This window comes from Moschus berezovskii, chromosome 13 (assembly GCF_049115385.1).
Source record: "Moschus berezovskii isolate FMDL1 chromosome 13, NW_MosBer_1.0, whole genome shotgun sequence".
Classification (NCBI taxonomy): Eukaryota; Metazoa; Chordata; class Mammalia; order Artiodactyla; family Moschidae; genus Moschus; species Moschus berezovskii.
This window is the reverse complement of record NC_142472.1, coordinates 58795608-58812800: the sequence shown is the minus strand read 5'-3', so window position 1 is coordinate 58812800 and position 17193 is coordinate 58795608. Positions and strand designations below refer to the sequence as shown.

Below are 17193 nucleotides of genomic sequence, written 5' to 3'. Positions count from 1 at the left end.
GCTGTACTGGGAGTTTTTGTTACTGATATATAAAGTTTTCTTTGGAGTATACTTGATATCTAGAAGGACAGTCTTTTAACAAGAACTTGATTTAAAATGGAAATCAGTGTCTCATTTTGATTATTCACTTTAAAGACATTGGAAAGTTACAGAAAGATACTTATTTACTCCATTTAACCTCAGAGAATTGCTTTTATCTCAGATAGACTAGAGATATTGACATCAGAACTGTCTTATTTTTTTGAACTGTGGGCTAAATTACCGGAATCGTTCCTCAAAGGTAATTTAGTGAGAAAGTGCCATCTCTCAGATTTCAGAGGCTGACAGAAAATGCTGTCTATTGGATCTTTACTTCCCAGGGATCAGTTGCATAAATAGCCATAAATGTGATCTAAACTTCTACGTGCCTTTCCTAATAACGTTATTGTGTTGTTGTAGTTTTTGAAGGAGGCTGCCTCTTAATCTTCTTTATAAGCTGCTATGTAAAACAATGCTGCTGTGTGTGTTTAATACATTTTCAAAGGTGTTAGTTTTAGAACAAAGTTGGACTTGTGCTGTTTGTGTTGTTGTATGTTATATCTAAGTAGTCTGCATTTGATGTCACATGTCATATGTTTTGTTACGCTGAGATTTGTCTAGTTCTGAACAGGTCTAAAAGCAGTGCTTTGGAATCATAAGCTTATATGAGCAATAGCAAGAAGTTTTGAGGCGGGTCACAGGAGCCCCTGTATTAGAAAAAGGCAATTCTCTTACCATTTACACAGGCAAAAGGGGCTTATTTTGCCTCAGCATTAGCCAACTGTCTAGTCCAAACCAGAAGTGGAAGCACTGGCTGTAAACTCGCAAAACCACTCAGTGTTATGGCCCAATATGGATGTCAGAACTTTGTAGCGTGTGTGGGAACATGGCTGCAGTCCAACGTCTGGAATCATTTATCTTCTGGGGGAGTCCAGAAGACAACTGCTTCATGCATTTTACCGAAATCCTTGCTGATTGATTTCATTTACATAGGGCAAGCACAGTGACTGATGGTGGGGCGACCACAAGTAGGGGAGAAGTATTGATCTGTTTCTGCTTTTCCTGACATCCTGATCTCATTAGTGTCCCGGCACCTTTGAATGAGATTGCGCCATTACGAGCAACCATATGGTTTCTACAGGGCCCTTTCCACCCTTTTCATAATAAATGCCACATTGATGTCATTTCTCATTGCGGGGAGTCAGAAACTGAAAGTTGAACATTTGCCTTAGTGTCTTTTCAGAAGTTTAACCTATTTCCTGTTAGATTTGAGGAGTAAGAGAAAGAAAATACCAGTAGACACAGTTCTCCTTAGGCCCATTGCAACTTAGGCAGTGAGATTTTAGAGACGTGTGCAAGACAGTCTTTCTGAAATTCTGGAACATACTCTTCGGGATGCATAGACTCGTATCCGTGTGTGAGGATATCAGCTTTGCCAGCCAGTATTTTCTGGAGAGCTAAGCTCACGTGTGCTGACATATGCTGACTTGTGATAGGGTAGCATCCAGATCTTTTTCTAACTTGTGAAAGAATATTTGCTAGTTTCTAACAATACCCATGTCAGACTGGGTGAAGACATTTTAAATTTATTACAAGGACCAAGGTAACAGTCAGAAGTCTTGGATTTCAGCCACTACCCTTATGCTGCCTACTTTGGTGACCTTAAGAAAGATAACTAACCTTTTAAGAAATCTGTTTCACTGCTTAAAAATACAGTGAATAATTCTAGCCATCTCTGATTTCCAGAGACACTTCAAATGTCATCAAGATATTAATAATGTGTCTTGCTCTGTTACTTTTTAGGATATATGTCATTTATGAAGTTGCCTCTGTTTCCTTAGACTGAAAAAGCTGAAAAATTCTGGGTCACTGGAAAGAAGATTCTGTAATACACAGTAGTAATTTTGTTTGCAACAGCCTACTCTTGAAGATATTGTACTGATCTTTTTTCTTTATGTGGAATTATCCTTTGATTTTCTCATGACAGTTTCTGGCATTGTGAAATACCAGGCATTCTCCCAAACAGGTTGAAGTTGTAGAAGTTGGGTTAAGATTGGTGCAATGCTGCTTTGGTCTAGTATGGTTAAATATATATATATATATAATTTTTTAAATTCCTAATACAAGGAAATGAATGATAGTGCAAACTAGGTTACCTAATATTTTCTAACATATATGTATATACGTATAAATGGTGGCTCAGATGGTAAAGAATCTGCCTGCAATGCAGGAGACCCAGGTTCAGTCCCTGGATCAGGAAGATCCCCTAGAAAAGGGAATGGCTACCCATTCCAGTATTCTTGCCTAGAGAATTCCATGGGCAGAGGAACCCGGCAGGCTACAGGCCATGGAGTCACAAAGAGTTGAACACACTTAGCAACTAAACAACAACGTATAAAATATTAAAAGATAGGAACTCTTAGTGTGTTTTTGTTTTAAGCCATTTTATTTGAAGTGATAAACATGAGAGCAAGTTAGGATAGTGCAAATGGCATCAGAAGTCAGACCTGCCAATCTCAGCTGCCAATACCACCACACTCCAAACAAAACCATCCTTCTGGGCACTCTTCTTATAAATGGCTGGTGATCAAATAATGTCTGTGGAATGAATGAACAAGTCAATCTTTTGGTATCTTTCTGAAGATATTATCTCGTTCATGGTATACTATCATCACACATCCTTCAGGATGGAGTCTCAGTACAGCAGACAAACTGTTAACCGAGTTAGTCCTACCTGAATCTTACTAATTGCACTTAGCTAACTAAAAAAACAGGGCTATCCAGGAAGCGTAGTGGTAAAAAATCTGCCTGCCAATACAGGAGATGCAAGAGATGTGAGTTCCATCCCTGGGTCAGGAAGATCCAACGGAGTAGAAAATAGCAACCCACTCCAGTATTCTTGACTGGAAAATTCCATAGACAAAGGAACCTGGTGGGCTGTGGTCCTGGGGTGGCAAAGAGTCAGACATGACTGAGCACACAGCACATAACTAAAAATTAAAGCTATCAATCAATTCTGTCTGTTGGGAGACAGCCTTGATTTATTTGTGACTAAATATATTTTAAAAAGAAAATATAGTCATCTTTTTGAGAAGCAGTTTGGCTGCATTTGTCAAGACCCTCTTACCCAGTAAATCCCCTTCTAGGAAATTATCCTAAGGAAGTGGTTTAAAAAAAAAAACAAAAAACAGTAGCTAAAGCTTTCCAAAGACAGCATGATATTATTCATAAATAATATGAAAAATGGCAAATAAATTGACACTGGCATTATTTTGGAGAAGGCAATGGCACCCCACTCCAGTACTCTTGCCTGGAAAATCCCATGGGCGGAGGAGCCTGGTAGGCTGCAGTCCATGGGGTCACGAAGAGTTGGACACGACTGAGAGACTTCACTTTCACTTTTCACTTTCATGCATTGGAGAAGGAAATGGCAACCCACTCCAGTATTCTTGCTGGAGAATCCCAGGGACGGGGGAGCCTGGTGGGCTTCTGTCTATAGGGTCGCACAGAGTCGGACACGACTGAAGCGACTTAGCAGCAGCAGCATTATCTTAATAATCATAAAGTTTTTAATAATCTGCAGGCTACCTGATCAATTATATATCATTGTATTGACTTCAGTGCTGCCTTTTTTAGACTCTTTGCAAAGAACCAGGAATATAGTTGAAGCCATCAAGTTTACAATTTGTTACCAGGCTTATGATTTTACTCCTCTCCCTTTTTTCTTTAATTTAGAAATTGTTGCAAATAAGGTAATCTCTGAAGCAAAAGTTTTAAAACTCTGTAAAGAAACAATAATCTTAGCATCAGGAGAGGCCTAAAAGGCCTGTCTTATCCATTTTTATTAAAAAGTAGACTGTCACTGAGAGAGATGGGAATTCTAACTGGTTTAACTTTTTTCTTAAACTGAAGTTAAAAAACAGAAAGGGAAAACGTGAATCTACGTGTTAAATGACTATGAAGAAAACTATGTAAATTGTGGAAGCCTTTTATAATCCCTCATTTAATCTCCTTTTACATGGAATAACTGGCAGAAGTAAAGCCATTTTATCATAATAGTTTCTGCAAGTTATATCAGGATAAACCACAGGAATACAGGAAATAATCTCTCAAATCAGGGCCCTGTAGTCAGTTGAACCCTGAACTGACTTAGAAGTTTTACAGCTTCAGTGATAAACTGATTGGGGGCCTCACTGCTGAGATCTATTGTCCATCACTCACCTCTTTATTCAAGAGGTAGGGTTTTCTTTTTTCACTTCTTGGGATAATCCTTGAAATGGACCCCCACTCATGATGCCCTTCCCTGAAGCTCTTGGTAAAGAGGCTGGAGCAAAGAACTGCTGGTGGGCAGGACATTTCCCCAGCAGGCCTGGCTGCCTTGTCTTAAAAGGGCAGAAAAGCGTGTGCCTTCTTTAAAGACATTTCTAAATGGTCCTGTTGGGCATCCTGCCCACCGACTAACGCAAGTCCCTGCTTCAGAGCACTCCCTGTGTAAACAGTGAGGGAATGCCAACTTCAAAAATGAATACAAACCCAGTTGATAAACAGGCGAATAAATCCCCACATGGGCCACAACCAAGCCCAGGAGTAAATGTCAGTGCATCAGGTCAGGGGCGGCGGGAGCGGGGAAAATGGAGTCCTGGGGGCTCATCCTAGAGGAAATCTGAGTCTTCATAATCAGGAAAGCTCCTCGAAGTGGCCTCCTTTGTAGTTAAGTTGTGAGAGTGAGGAGAGGCGCCTTCCCAGGGTAGTTTGGCATGGTAGCCTACAACCTGGCATGGTAGTTTACACCTTGGCAGCAGCTTTCACATGCCAGGTGAAGGTGGTCAGTTTTGTAGCCTGAGCCGAGCCAGGCTGGTTGTTTGAGCTAGAGGCGCGTGAGAGAGCCAGCTGCTGAAATCCCTGGCCCAGGGAGCTCTGACAGAATACCAAGGAAGGGCGTGAGTGCAGCCAGCGAGCCAGAGGGGAGGGAGTTCAAGGGCACCTTCCCCTTCAGCCTCTGCACAGGAGCCTCTGGGAGGCCTGTTACTCTACAGTCTGCAAAAGGCAGCCGGACCCTGTCTGAATTGGTGCTTGTGGGTCTAGAATTTAAACTCACTCTACTGCCTCAGAGAAGATTATGCTCTAAAAGCTTCTTGGAATTACTGGTTCTGTACTCGCTGCAAGAGAACAATGATTTAGAAAAATCTCCTGAGAACCACTGTTCTTTCCACATGTGCTTATTATCCTGCACACTGGACCGTTTGTACCAGGCCTGACCAGGGAGCTGCTATACACATTATGAGCAGGTCTGGGGAGGAGAAACCCAGCACACACATGAGATACCCTTGAATTAACCATAAATTATTCCATGAAAAGAACCCTTATGTAACATGGAGGCATTCTGTCTGCTGTTCTTTGGGTCTTGCAAGTACTTGAATAAAACCACAAGATAGTTAAACAACAATAGTGGGTGCTCAGTTTAAGTAAAAGCAGTTTATTTTCAGCAGAGTGTCGATCTCCAAACTGACTTCTCCATGCCAGGCATTACAGCAGAGAGAAATAAGATATGCGTAGCTTTAGAGTTTACTACCAAAGTCTCCGACTCTGAGTTGGTTTAAGCTATAATTTTATTTTTCTTTTCAGTGACCCTGACATTCACTGATTTGGTGTTGGTATATTACTTCTGTAAAGGATCTAAATGCCTATCTTACTTCGTTTCTCTTGTCTCGAAATCCATAGCTAGTAACATTGCATATTGCATTTCAGCAAACATTTATTGATCATCGACTAAGTGTGAGGAGCTCTGAGAAGCAGACAGACCTGTAACACCTGCTCAGGGATGTTATAGTCCCATCTTTGGGGCAAATATGGACACAGTTCAAGGGAGAATGACTTTTAAACTAATTAGAGACATAAGGAGATACACTATGGAGCACACGTTTAAATCAGCTGGAAGAATCGGAGAGCTCCATGGACAATATGACATTTGAGCACAGCCTGGAAACCCCAAGAGATGTTTATTTAGAGAAAAATAGAAAACAGACATTCAGAGATAAAAGAATATATGTCAAAAGACATGAAGACTTTATTTTTAATATTCGTCTTTACTTTTTAAGTATTTATGTTTATTTGGCTTTGCTGGGTCTTTGATGCGGCACATGAACTCTCAGCTGTGGCATGTGGGACCTAGTTCTCTGACCAGGGATCAAACCCAGGGCCCCTGCACTGGGAGTGCTGAGTCTTAGCCACTGGACCTTCAGGGAGGTCCCAAAACATGAAGACTTTAAAGTGTTGTATGTGTTCAAGAATAGACACAGGGTTCCCCCAGAGTGGTCAGCATGACTAGACTTCAGGGGGTATGAGGAGACAGCTGCATCAGGAAATGGGGCTGAAAAGGCAATTGGGGTTAGAGCTTTGAAGGCTTTTAGATATTATTTCCTAGGTCACACATGGTAATTGACAATTTAAGAGGAGGCTGATTTTTAATGCAAATGTTTGTTGCTCAGTCATGTCTTTGTGACCCCATGGACTGTAACCCACCAGGTTCCTCTATCCATGGAATTTTCCAGACAAGAACACTGGAATGGGTTGCCATTTTCTTCTCCAGGGGATCTTCCTGACCCAAGGATCAAACTCAGGTCTCCTGCATTGCAGGCTGTTTCTTTACCAGGTGATTTTTAACTTGTAATTTGGGAGAAATATTCTGGTAAAAGGGTAGATTGGAGAGGAAGTGATGATACCATGTATAGGTCCATCCATAGCCCATATCCCTCCATTCCATCAACTAATATTAATTAGGGACCTGTTGTGCATCAGGCCCAATTTTAGGCTATGGAGATACATCAGTGAGCAAAATAGCAGAACAACATTTCCTGCCCTCATGGAGCTTATGTTCTAATGGAGAAGACATACAGGGAACAACGTTAATGTTTATTTTAGTGGCAATTGATAAAGAAAATGAATCCAACAGGGCTAGATAGTATGAATGTGATCAAGAGGGATTAAGTTTTGTGAAAAGGTGGCTGGGGAAAGTCTCTTTGAAGAAGGGACTCAAATGAAGACGCAAAGGAAGGAGAATGGAAGAGAGCATATGTGGATTCTGAGGCAAGAGCATGTCAAATGAGGAAACAGAAAAGGCCAAAGCTCTGGCGCAGGTGAGTCTGGGGTGCTCAAGAGATGACTGTCTAGTTGAGCCAGTCCTGAACAGAAGAAGGAGGAGGAAAAAGGGGAGACGTTTCAACAAAAGCATCCCTCGGTGACTGGTGGGTTTGGTTAATAAGGAAAAGGTCAAAGAGGACTTGGGAGAGGGGGAGTGTGGGTTTACACCGAATGACTCAGGTCCAAGCATTTGGTGTTAAGACAGTTTTGTAGGGTGGTCTGGATGATCTCATCAAAGGAAGAAGTGAAATCAGCCCTGAGTGAGTAAGTAGCATGGGACGAGGGCTGGGAACTGGTAATCAGTTGCAAAGTTTGATCTAGCTGCTGAGAGAAATAGAGAGAAATAGGAAAAGAACTCTATAGCATGTGACTATAAGGACTGATGAACAGTGTTTTTAGCTTAACTGTGGCTTGTTTATCTGTTCGGCAAACACATATTAGCACTTACTGTATGACTAGCGCAGTACTGAATGCTGAACATACAGAAGAGAAGTGTGTTTACTGACAGAGAGGACAGAACATTTCTAAATATACAGAATTTATTCCTTTATTAGATTGGAGGGGGCTTGTCTGGTAGCTCAGTTGGTAAAGAATCTGCCTGCAATACAGGAGACCCAGGTTCGATCTCTGGGTCAGGAAGATCCCCTGGAGAAGGAAAAAGCAACCCACTCCAGTATTCTCAGTATTCTTGCCTGGGAAATCCCATACAGAGGAGCCTGGCAGGCTATAGTCCATGGGGTCTCAAGAATCGGACATGACTTAGCTACTAAACCACCATTAGATTGGAGAGACTGAGATAACGTACTATTTAACTACTCACAATAAGCCCACTCACAATACAGACAACTTTTACTGGGCTTATTCTTAAGAGGTCCATATTAAAACAAAAACAAAAAATATTCTCTTCCCTCTTGTATAGAGTTGATTCAATTAGAACCAAATAGTTGTAATTTTCAACAATTGTGTGTATATGTGTGTGTGTGCTCAGCCATGTCTGATTCTTTGCAACCCCATAGACTTTAACCCTCCAGGCTCCTCTGTCCATGGAATTCTCCAACAAGAACACTGGAGTGGATTGCAATTTCCTCCTCCAGGTGATCTTCCTGACCCAGGGATTGAACTCACATCTCTTGTGACTCCTACCTCGGCAGGCAGATTCTTTACCAGCTGTGCCACTTGGGAAGCCCTGCTTAAATCTGTCTGTAAAACTGAGTTTCCAGTCAGCATGCTTTGAGGTGCATCTCATGGATGTGGGTGTGCTCTAAATGGGTCTAGGGATGCTGAAGATACTAATACCCTCAGCCTTTGGGCTGGCTGAGCAGCGCCTGGGGTAGCCAAAGACCCCATCTGGCTCCAGCAGCCTGGTTGTTTACACCAGTGTGTGGTAAAAATGCAGTGTAGGCCAGGTTGAGAAGAAAGGGTTGGAAAACACGTGATCAGAGATGGCCCTCCAATATGCTGGATCTTTACTCCATGTTTCCAAGCATAATGGCGTCACACTCTCGAATGTACACGCCTGTTAATAACAAGATTTTGAGCGGTATTCTCTGTATGCTGCTGCTGCTAAGTCACTTCAGTCGTGTCCGACTATGTGCGACCCCATAAACGGCAGCCCACCAGGCTCCTCTGTTCCTGGGATTCTCCAGGCAAGAACACTGGAGTGGGTTGCCATTTCCTTCTCCAATGTGTGAAAGTGAAAAGTGAAAGTGAAGTCGCTCAGTCGTGTCCGACCCTTAGCGACCCCATGGACTGCAGCCTACCAGGCTCCTCCATCCATGGGATTTTCTAGGCAATAGTACTGGAGTGGCTTGCCATTGCCTTCTCCGATTCTCTGTATAGCTGTCTGTAATTTCTGTTTGGGGGATGGTTTTGTTTTTGTTTTGGGCTGTACCACTCAGCTTGTAAAATCTTAGTTCCCCGACCAGGGACTGAACTCAAGGCCATAGCAGTGAAAGCACAGAGTTCTAACCACTGGACTGCCAGGGAGCTCCCTGCATTTTTTACAAAAAATACATGTTCCACTGTTATTAATTACCTCAAGTTGTAAAGGCCAAAGATCATCAACAGTTACATACATCTTCATTTCAAACAATCTTCTAGAGAATTTTAATTATTCCAGTTGACTTCTTGTCAGGTCTGAACATATTTTCATGGTTCTTACCTTGTAGATGTGATTGCTGTAGTCCCAGTACTGGAGGGAGGGAAATTTCAGCTTTGTCACTTTCTGGTTGACTACTTGTGCTTGTAATTAAATATCATCTTCTCTCCATACTTTCTCTGCTGGAATCTTTTTAAGTGACTTCTCCATTCTATGAAGGTTGCTGCTGCTGCTACTGCTAAGTCACTTCAGTCGTGTCCGACTCTGTGTGACCCCATAGACGTAAGCCCACCAGGCTCCCCTGTCCCTGGGATTCTCCAGGCAAGAACACTGGAGTGGGTTGCCATTTCCTTCTCCAATGTGTGAAAGTGAAAAGTGAAAGTGAAGTCGCTCAGTCGTGTCTGACCCTTAGCGACCCCATGGACTACAACCTACCAAGCTCCTCCATCCATGGGATTTTCTAGGCAATAGTACTGGAGTGGCTTGCCATTGCCTTCTCTACTATGAAGGTTAGTTTGATTAAAAGTAAGCAATGTATTGGGCTTCCCTTGTAGGTCAGTTGGGAAAGAATCTGCCTGCAATGCAGGAGACCCGAGTTTGGTTCCTGGGTCAGCAAGATCCCCTGGAGAAGGAAATGGCAACCCACTCCAATATTCTTGTCTGGAAAATCTCATAGACAGAGGAGCCTGGCAGGCTACAGTCCATGGGATCGCAAGAGTCGGACACGACCTAGCAACTAAACGACCACCACCAAGCAATGTATTCTACATATTTTCTCAATCAGGTACATGTATGCTGCCATACATCATGACACTTGGCAGTACTGAAAATGTGCATGGACATATGATGACCAGTGCCCCCGTTCTATACTCTGACTCTCGCCCTCCCTCAGAATCCACTAGCAGACTTGCAGCTTAAGTGAGGGAGTAGGTGTGTATGGCTCTATGTACGCAGTCACTAAGTCGTGTCCAACTCTTTGCCACCCCATGGACTGTAACCCGCCAGGCTCCTGTGTCCATGGAATTTTCCAGGCAAGAATACTGGAGCGGATTGCCATTTCCTACTCCAGGGGATCTTCCCAACCCAGAGATCAATTCTGCATCTCCTGCTTGGCAGGCGGATTCTTTACAACTGCACCACCTGGGCGGAGAAGGCAATGGCACCCCACTCCAGTACTCTTGCCTGGAAAATCCCATGGATGGAGGAGCCTGGTGGGCTGCAGTCCATGGGGTCGCTAAGAGTCGGACACAACTGAGCGACTTCACTTTCACTTTTCACTTTCACACATTGGAGAAGGAAATGGCAATCCACTCCAATGTTCTTGCCTGGAGAATCCCAGGGACGGGGGAGCCTGGTGGGCTGCCGTCTATGGGGTCGCAGAGAGTCGGACACGACTGAAGCAACTTAGCAGCACCACCACCACCACTACCTGGGAAGCCTAACACCTTGTATCAAATCCTGATATTGAATCCTGGCATAAAATTTTCTTAAAATATCAGAAAATACTTAAATATTTAAAATAGACACAAATGGAAATTTCTAATATATTCATCTGCATCCTATTTTGGAGACCATTTCCCTCATGCCCTATAAATAGTCATTGCCCCTCTCCTTAACCTAGTGACACAAGCTATTAGTTATTATATGATTCTCATCTGCCAACCACAGTATAGATACAAGCTCATTTCATCCTCATAGCCATCCTTTGAGGCAAGGCTACTATCTCCATTTTACAGATGAAAAAACTGAGGTTCAGAGAGGTTCATTAATGTGTCCAAGGTGGCACTGGCTGTAAGAAATGGACAGATTTGAAACATAAGATTTTTGCCATCTTAATTACTTCCTTCCTTCTCTTAGGGATAAAGTAATTTGCCATCTTGTGTCTAAAAAACTTAGTCCCAAAAAATAAAAGAATTTGGAGTTCTCAAGACAGTCTTTGGGATAATACTGATATGGGTGCTATATGTCTGTTTCTCACCTTAAATTGTAGCAGCATTATGCCTGGTTTGTATCCATGCCACAAGCCTGGTTGCTATGGCGTCCTTCATAGTAGGAAAATATTTGTCAGCTCCAGGTGGCTGGAACACCAGACAGGCTTGCTGATAGTTCAGTGAATAGGAATAATGATTTGGCGAGTTACGGGGTAGTAAGCAGAGAGAAAAACAAAAACTCCAGGGACTCTGATGAAATAGGCCAAGGATTTTCACACTATGTTTCCACCACTACACAACTTCAAGTTCAGTCAGCTGGGTTAGAGAGAGACTAAATCTGCAAAGATGAAATTGGAGGCTACTGAAATAACATCCCTTGCTGTGAGTTCATATAATGCCTTAGAATAAAATGTGTTGTCCCAGTAAAATTAAGTTGCCATATCCAAAGTAGTGGCCGCGTTAGACACTTTAATTGTTGTTCATTGACTTAAATCATCTCCTAAGTCATGATTTATTCTCCTTGAACATGATTATCTCCAGATAATGTTCTCTTCCAGTAAGAAGGGAAGAACAAAGGAAAATAAATAAAACACAGTTTACTCAAATCTCATAAAAGTTCTTGCACAAGAAATGAAGAAGCATGGGAAAATACAAGTTCTTTTATAAAAACAAGTTTTTCCTTGAAGTCACTACAAGATTGCAGTTCACATAACATATCGGTATGTGTATATGTTTTTACAAGCGGGGGCTGTGTCACCAGAAAAATGTGACTCAGTCTCTACGGTCATTTTTTAATGACTAACAGTATATATAATATCCTTTTTTAAAATAAAAAAAAGCATTTTATAATTCATTTCTCATTTTTTAAAAAGTCCATTTTCACTTTCTCTGAAGAAGCCTGTATCTGGGAATTGAGAACCATTTTGTTTTCATCTTAATTCTTAACTATTTTAAATTTGTCCTATATTCTGCCCCAAACTAACAAACCATTATAAGTTTGAAAAGTTTTGTACTAACAAACATACAAATTATAATTTATGATAAAGCAGTAGCATTCTGAATCCTTAACATGATGTTTAAGCGCCTTCGAACCTAAAAATAAATGCTCGTTAACCTATTTTATGTACTCTTCCCATAAAAGAATCTACATTTACAAGATGCATATATCGGAGGCGGGGAGTGGTTCTTGTGTGTTAAGATTCAGTCAAAACACTTTTTTAAAGTGAAAAAAGGTAGTGTCCTTCGTAAACTGGATTTCATAGCAGAACATTCCCCCAAAGAAATACTAACTAGCCCTCCATATTTAAATTAAGATTTATTTACAAAAGTTCATTTAGCATGCAATTTTAAGGTAATAGCATTGTTTTTGAGTAATCTTAACTGTTTTTAAAAAGTGAAGTATATTTATGGTTCACAAGTCATCTGATTTTTATTTTTTTATTTATCAGGTTATTAGGCATGGGCTGTGTTCATTGCCCCATTCCTGTGGCTTTTCTCCTGAGTTGAGTCTATTGAATATAAGTCCAGACTGAGGCAAGAAGGGACAGGAAAGAAGTATTTCTGCGCTCTTGCTTCTACCCAGGAAGAATTCTTTCTTTTTGCCTATCTGAGTGAAAAGAAGCTCTAACAATCCCTGAGATCTCTGGGATAATTCTGGACTAGTAACTAATTGAAAAAAACAACATGAAAACCTCGACTTTAAAGGAAGGTCTTTTTGCCTCAGCCCTGAGAGGGAGGGAAAAAAAGTATAATCCCTCTCACACTTAGTTAGCAGTGCTATAAGGAATTCTGACTGGCTTGATAATCACCATGGAGCCGCAGAGTACTTGGCTGGTAGATAGCTAAATTTAATTAATAGCACAGATTGTCAGATAAACCTCCTCATTTATTTTACAGCTCTGCATACTTTCTCTGTTCTGCCCCCTCAAGTTAGGGTCTTCTCTTAGTCTCCTTGTTTGCCCCTTGCCTGGCTGGAACACCGCAGCAGGACCACTTAGAACAGCGAGGCACCCTGAATGAAGAATGCTTCAGGCTGTGAGGATTTGAATCCCAGCCCTGTCCCCGGCTGTGTGGACGCTTTCCTGCTGCTGGTCCCCAAAGTGGCGATGGTGATGTCTATCTCAGAGCCTCAGGAGGGTGCAAGGTCACACCCGAAAAACCTGCTTCTGTGCTTCCTCTGGGTGTATGTCCTGTAAAAATGCTGTCAGTATGATGCCCTCATTGTTTCTGCTCCTTGCCTTTCCCTAAGCTCCTGGAGACTTCAGTCTGCCAGGAACCCTAATGTCTCCACCTAGAACCTTCCGAAGAGAGTCAAAACCTTTAGAAAAATATTGCCTGACGGATCATCTTTTCTCCTTCTTCTTATCACTGACAATCCTCACTTGCATCAGTTCAAGTGCCATCACCTCTTTTTCTGCACCTCTTTTTTTGCACCTCAGCTTCTCTGTTGCATTTAACGGCTATTAATTAGTTGGCATCATCGATCTATGGAGAATTTATTTTTTAAATTGAGGAAAATTTCTTTGCTATCTGAAAATAAGGCTTACTTGACACAAAATATAACAAGCAAACTCAGATGTATTAAAGATTTAATGTGAAAGTAAAAAAAGAAAAAATAAACCTGTAAAACTACCAGTAAAAAATGTAGGCAATAGAATTATAACTCTGTAATGGCTGGGAAGGATTGGGGGTGGGAGGAGAAGGGGACGACAGAGAATGAGATGGCTGGATGGCATCACTGACTCGATAGACATGAGTTTGAGTGAACTCCGGGAGTTGGTGATGGACAGGGAGGCCTGGCGTGCTGTGATTCATGGGGTCGCAAAGAGTCGGACACGACTGAGCAACTGAACTGAACTGAATTGAACTGAAGGTGTGAATAAATAAATGGAGAAATTATGTGAGTGAATTTTTTTCTTTCATTTGGTTACTTTTTAAAATTTATAATTTAGGCCCTACCTTTTTTCAAAAAGATTTGGAAGAGCTTTTCTGTTGGTATCATTTATTCCCATTTAGATATAACTGAGGACTAAAATTGGAGCAGAACCTGTCGTTTGCCTTATAGTGCTTCCACTGAGTGGCCTTAACACTTTATTTAATCTCTCTGAGCATTCGTTTCTTCCTGTGTAAGATGGGGATGATAGTACCATTGTAGAGGTTGTTGTGAGGATGAAATGAACCATTGTATTGTGAGCATAAAGCATTTAGCATCAATGCCTGGCACACAGTATATGGTGTCAGGTGTGGTGGGAATGGCTGAGAAGTTGGAGACTCCAGTCCACATATTCCTGTAACTCCATTTCAGAGACAGCAGTTCAGGGCCGCACGTACCCAGGGCCAGATTGCCTGGCAGATTTGCAAGTTGAGTGCAGTATGAGGTCATTTACCCAGACATTTTAATAACTATCTTATAATAATTGACTACCTTTAAAAATGCACTTTTATTCATCTCCCTCCAGTCAGAATCCTGTCTGTCTTCTTGTCTCTATTAGAATTGAATGACAAGACAGAGAGAGATCAAAAATGGTACATTTAAGGATAAAAGTGAAAAAAGGAACCAGTTGGGGTTAATGTCTAGGACAAAGACTCAACCGCAGAGGCTATGGTTTCTCGGGATGCTTTGCTTGCTGTGTCAGAGACCACAGTATGAAATCACACAGACGTTTGGATTAGAGCTCGTCAACAATGGTTTCCTAGCAACAAAGTGTTAGACCAACCCTAACTTTCTTACAGTTTTCCTATATGGGTTTTCTTGGATTCAGGTATCAGGGGTGTGGGTAGAGTCTACAGTCATGTCGCCTGAACGTGCGTGTGCTTTATCTTCTCTGGAGTCCTGTGACACTGTACAAAGGAGACAATGATTTCAGATACTGTCAGCATAACGTTTCATCTTACAAATCATAGCATTTAGAGCTGTAAAAGGGACCTCATTTTATTGGTGAGAAGATTGGATCAGGGAGGTCACAGTGTTTTGCCCAAGGTCACACAACTAACTGGTCGGTTTGATCATTTTATTTGGCATCTCTTGACTCTTTTGGAGCAAAAACGTATTCCATAAAAGTCTTTGATTCCAGCAGGCTCGCTGTCTCTCCTTTTTTCTAATTTCCTGAATATATACATTTTTTTCCAAAAGAATTTAAAAGGAAATTTTTATAAACCTCCTGGTAACAACAAGATGGACTATGACTAAGCAAATAGTTTTTTAAAATTAAATTCAAGGCCTTCAGAATCACTTAGCTTACCATCTAATACCATCTATTAATCAGTGGTGGGCCAATCATCAAAGCTTCCTAAAGAAAAATACACTTAAAAAGTTGAAAATCATGTATATAGTTTAAGAAAAAAACATGGCTTCATTTTAGTAACTATTGAAACCATAAGTTATTAAAATAAATATACCTTGTAAATTGTTTACCAAATTCCAAAGTCTTTTTGAGTATAATAATGCATTGAAGTAACACAGTTGTTTTCATGTTTGTTTGTGTTGAATGCTTGGATTTTTTTTCTAAAACAGTATGTTGTTTATGTGGGGCACATTGAAAAATGAGTGCAATATTACAACTGCATCCTCTATTTTTGGTCTATCATGATGGCAATCCTAAGAGCCGCAGGCTTAAAAACACTTGGGGTTTTCTTTTCATGCCTATCTCAGTAAATCTTTAAAATATTTGTTAAATAAAACAAGCTCAAGGCAAAATGAAGGCCAAACAGGGCATTCATTAGCCACAAAGAATTTTAGCCAAATATTTACTTATGGGTTAATGTGAACTTACTGGGTGATCACAGGGCACCTAGTACAGTGAGAAGCTTGTTTTATCCTGGAGGGAGTTGGGCAGCTAAATTTTAAAATAACATAAATCTAGAGTTAGATTTGGAATCATCATTTTCGATTTAGAGTGGGTGGAAGTTGAAAAAGAGGTGAAGCTTAAGGTAGTCATTTTAGTCGATGAAATTGAGAATACTACCTAGGACAGGGCAGACAGGGAGCAAAGGGCACAGAAAGCCATTCTGTAGATGGGAGAAGAATTGAGCCAATCCAAAAAAAAAAAAAAAAAAATTTGTGCTTAGAAAGATAAAATTGAGAACAGTGCCAAAATTTATGACTTGAGACATAGCTATGAACTACATACTATCCATAATAATGGCACCAATACACAGGAAAGACAACAGGGCCTTTCTTTGTTAGAAGGAGGCTTGTATACAGCAGTCAGGTCATAAAATACCAGTGTGCTGAAATACGAGTGCTGGACTCGCCATCTAGGTGCCAGCCAGAGGATAGCTTATTGCTGTAATTCCCTCCTTTCTTGTTCCTCCCTCTGTCCCTTGCCTCATTTTTTTTATAACTAAAAATCAGTTATATCTAGAGAACTTCCTCGCAGTCCAGTGGTTAAGGCTCTCTGCTTTCACTGTAAGGTGCATGAGTTTGAGCCCCAGTTGGGGAACTAAGATCCTAAAAGCCTTGTGGCCAAAAAAAGAGGAAAAAAAAAAATCAGTTATATCTAGTCATTAAATACTAGTGTTAGATAATAAAAGTCATTTTGGAGATTCTAACCAAATTGTAAATGTATCTGCTATCACCTCTTGTGAATATACTAAGGAATTTTTAAAATCTTGATATGTATCTCTTCCTTATGAATGTTATTCCTGATGTTAATTCCTAAACAATGAAAAGGAAGGAAATGAAACATTTTTGAATGATTAAAAAAAGTAAAAGTGTTAGTCACTCAGTCGTGTCTGACTCTTTGGGACCCCATGGACTGTAGCCCACCAGGCTCCTCTGTCCATGGAATTCTCCAGGCAAGAATACTGGAGTGGGTTGCCATTCCCTTCTCTTCCTGACCCAAGGATCGAACACAGGTCCCCTGCATTGCAGGCAGACTCTTTACTGTCTGAGCCCCCAGGGAAGAAGCCCCTTTGAATGACAAAAAAAGAAACATAAATACAAGATGTGGAGTCGTTGGCACCTCCTTGACAGGCCCTACACATCTGTCCCAGGATCCAGTCAAC

General features: G+C 41.1%; 1 protein-coding gene across 8 annotated transcripts in view; it reads left to right on the top strand.

The window, feature by feature from the left end:
- The window catches only part of STARD13 (StAR related lipid transfer domain containing 13), a 525698-nt gene that overhangs the window by 426084 nt on the left and 82421 nt on the right, over positions 1-17193 (top strand). The window contains exon 1 of one of the 8 annotated variants that reach the window (XM_055426266.2): positions 26-7154. The exons of the other annotated variants lie outside the window; for them this stretch is intronic. The gene's annotated coding sequence lies outside the window, so the exon portion shown is untranslated. Of the gene's footprint in view, positions 1-25; positions 7155-17193 lie in introns of those variants that run through there. 8 annotated transcript variants of the gene reach the window in all.